The sequence below is a fragment of the Chrysochloris asiatica genome, unplaced genomic scaffold (assembly GCF_000296735.1).
Source record: "Chrysochloris asiatica unplaced genomic scaffold, ChrAsi1.0 scaffold00026, whole genome shotgun sequence".
Classification (NCBI taxonomy): domain Eukaryota; kingdom Metazoa; phylum Chordata; class Mammalia; order Afrosoricida; family Chrysochloridae; genus Chrysochloris; species Chrysochloris asiatica.
The window spans coordinates 5349220-5353450 of record NW_006408544.1 but is presented as its reverse complement, the minus strand read 5'-3'; positions in this window follow the sequence as shown (position 1 = coordinate 5353450).

Below are 4231 nucleotides of genomic sequence, written 5' to 3'. Positions count from 1 at the left end.
TAGAGAGAAACTCTGTTAACTGATGGTATGTGGAGGGGATTATAATCAATGTAATGAAACAAGGTATATGAATGTTTGAATGTGAAACCGATGATGTGCCCTGAAAACTTTCAGTCAATCCACAATAAAAAACCTTAAAAAAAAAAAAAAAAAGGTAACAGATATTTGAAGTTCCAGATTTAGTCTCAGAATTAGTGATCAGGCCCAAAACAACTATAAATTTTATGAAAATAAAGGGAAATAAAATGAAAAAAAAAAAGTAAAACTAATTGTAAATATAAAACTAGACCAAGCCTTACTCCTAGACATAGCCCAATCCCTATCCCTAACATTAACCATTTGCTAATGGGGCACAACGCAAAAAAAAAAAGAAACAACTGTAAACATCCATTAATAATCAGAGCATGGAATGTACGACGCATGAATCGAGGAAAATTGAAAATTGTCAAAAATGAAATGGAACATATAAACGTCGATATTCTAGGCATTAGTGAACTGAAATGGACTAGTATTAGCCATTTTGACTCTGACAGTCGCATAGTTTACTATGCCAGGAATGACAAATTGGAGAGGAATGGTATTACATTCATCATCAAAAAGTACATATCAAGACCTGTCTTGAAGTATAATGCTGTCTGTGATCAGATAATATCTATATGCTTACAAGGAAGGCTAGTTAATATCACTATCCTTCAAATGTACACACTAACCACTAAAGCCCGTGACGATGAAATCAAATAATTTTATCAACTTCTTCAGTCTGAAATTGATCAAACATGCAATCAAGATGTTTTGAACATTACTGGTGATTGGAATGCAAAGGTTGGAAACAAAGAGGAAGGATCAGTAGTTGGAAAATACAGCTTTGGTGATAGAAATGATGCTGTAGATCATCACATGTTAGAATTTTGCAAGACCAATGACTTCTTCATTGCAAATAGCTTCTTTAAACAACATAAAAGATGACTATACTCATGAACCTCACCAAATGGAATACACAGAAATCAAATTGACTACATCTGTAGAAAGAGACAGTGGAAAAGCTCCATATCATCAGCCAAAACTAGACCAGGGTCAGACTGTGGAACAGACCATCAGTTACTCATATGCAAGTTCAAGCTGAAGCTGAATAAAATAAAAACAAGTCCACGATAGGCAAAATATGACCTTGAATATATCCCACCTGAATTTCGAGATCATCTGAAGAACAGATTTGATGCATTAAACACTAAAGACCAAAGACCAGAGAGTTGCAGGATGACATCAGTAACATCATACAGGAGGAAAGCAAATGCTCATCAAGAAGACAAGAAAGAAGGAAAAGACCAAAATGGATGTCAGAAGAGACTCTGAAACTTGCTCTCCTGCATAGAGATGCTACAGCAAATGGAAGAAATAAGGAGGTAAAAGAACTAAACAGAAAATTTCAAAGAGCGTCTCGAGAGGACAAAGCTCAAATATTATAACAAAATGTGCAAAGGCCTGGAGTTAGAAAAAGGAAGAAAACACTCAGCATTTCTCAACCTGAAGGAAGTGAAGAAAAAAATTCAAGACTCAACTTGCAATATTGAAGGATTCTATGGGCAAAATATTAAATGATGAAGAAAGCATCAGAAGAAGATGGAAGAAATACAGAGTCACTGTACCAAAAAGAAATGGTCGATGTTCAGGTATCTCAAGATGTAGCACATGATCAAGAGCCAATGCTACTGAAGGAAGAAGTTCAAGGTGCCTTGAAGCCATTAGCAAAGAACAAGGCTGTAGGAATTGATGGAATTCAGATTGAAATCTTTCAACAAATTGATGCAGCACTGGAGGCACTCATTCATTTATGCCAAGAAATTTGGAAGACAATTATGTGGCCAACTGACTGGAAGAGATCCAAATTTGTACCCATTCCAAAGAGAGGTGACCCAATGAAATGCAGAAATCATCAGACAATATCATTAATATCTCATACAAGCAAAATTTTGCTAAAGATAATCCAAAAGCAGCTGCAAATATACATTGACAGAGAAGTGCCAGAGGCTCAAACTGAAGTCAGACAAGGATGTGGAATAAGGGATATCATTGTTGATATCACATAGATCTTGGCTGAAAGCAGACAATACCAGAAAGATGTTTACTTGTGCTTTATTGACTATGCAAAGGCTTTTGATTGTTGGATCATGACAAACTATGGACAACATTGAGGATAATCAGTATTCTAGAACACTTAATTGTGATCATGAGGAACCTGTACATAGACCAAGATACAGTTGTTTGAACAGAACATGGGAACACTGAGTAGCTTAAAATTAGGAAAGGTGTGCACTAGGGTTGTATTCTTTCACCATACTTATTCAATCTGTATGCTTAGCACATAATCAGAGAAGCTGGATTATATAAAGAAAAACATGGCATCAGGATTAGAGGAAAACTCATTAACGACCTGTGATATGCAGATGATACAACCTTGCTTGCTGGAAGGAAAGAAGACTTAAAATACTTACTGATGAAGATCAAAGACCTTTGATATCTTTGGTATGGGTTGCACCTCAGTGTAGAGAAAATAAAAATCCTCACCACTGGACCAATAAACAGCATCTATATAAATGGAGAAAAGTTTGAAGTTGTCACAGACTTCATTTTGTTCAAATTAACCATCAACACTTATGGAAGCAGCAGTCAAGAAATTAAATGACAGATTGCATTTGGCAAATCTGCTATACATGGCCTCTTTAAAGTGTTCAAGAGCAAAGATGTCAGTGTGAGGACAAAGGTATGCCTGACCCAACCCATGGTATATTCAATAACCTCATATGCATGTGAAAGTTAAAAAGTGAATAAGGAAGACCATAGAAGAACAGATGCATTTGAGTTTTGATGTTGGAAGAGAGAATATTAAAAGTACCATGGACTACCAAAAGAACAAACCAATTTGTGTTGGTAGAAGTACACCCAGAATGCTCTTTGGAAGCCAGGATGACCAGACTTCATCTCTCATACTTCAGACATATTGCCAGGAAGGACCAGTCCCTGGAGAATGATATTATGTGGAGGGTCGGAGAAAAAGGGGAAGACCCCCAACTAGATGATTAACACAGTGGCAACAGCAATGGCTCAAATGTATTAACAATTGTGAGGTTGGCACAGGACCCGAAAGTATTACATTTTGTTGTGCATAGAGTTGCTATGAGTCAGTACTGACTCAATGGCACCTAACAACAACAACAACATTAACCCTAGTCATAACCATAACCCAAACACTAAATGAAATCCTAGGCCTTGTCTGGAGTCCTGGTGTGGTGCTGTGGGATAATGCACTGGACTAAAGGTCGATTTGAACGCAAGATTGGTGATTGAAACTCACCAGCCACTCCTTGGAAACCAATAAAAAAATTAAAGTCTTGAGTTGTAACATTGAAGGATTCTATGGGCAAAATATTGAATGACACTGGAAACATAAAAAGAAGATGAAAGGAATACAGAGTCCTTGTACGAAAAAGAATTGGTCTATGTTCAATCATTTCTAGAGGTAGTGGTACTGATGGACTTGGCAAAAAAGAAGTCTCCAGGAATTGACACAATACAAACTGAAATCTTTCAACAAATTGATGCAGCTCAGAAGGGACTTACTCATCTATGTTAAGAAATATGAAAAACAGCTACCTAGCCAACCAATTGGAATAGATCCATAGTTGTGCCCATTCCTAATAAAGGTGACCCAATGGAGTCCAGAAATCATTGAACAATATCATTAATATCAAATGCAAGTAAATTTTTTTCTGAAGATTATTAAAAAATGATTGCTGCAGTATATTGACAAAGAGCTGCCAGATATTCAAGCCAAATTCAGAAAAGGATGTGTAATGAAGGCTATCATTGCTGATGTCAAATGGATGTTGGTTGAAAGCAGAGAATACCAGAAAGATGTTTACTTGCTCTTTATTGACTGTGCAAAGGCTTTTGATTGTGTGGATCGTAACAAACTATGGATAACATTGCAAAGAATAAGTATTCCAGAACACTTAGTTGTGCTCATGTGAACATGTACACAGACCAAAGAGGCAGTCATGTGAACAGAACAAGTGCACACGGAATGGTATAACATCAGGAAAATTGTGTATCAAGCTTGTATCCTTTCAACATGCTTATTCAATGTATATGATGAGCAAATAATCTGAGAAACTGGATTATATGAAGAAGAATGTAGCATCCAGATTGGAGGAAGTTTTTTTTTTTTTTTTTT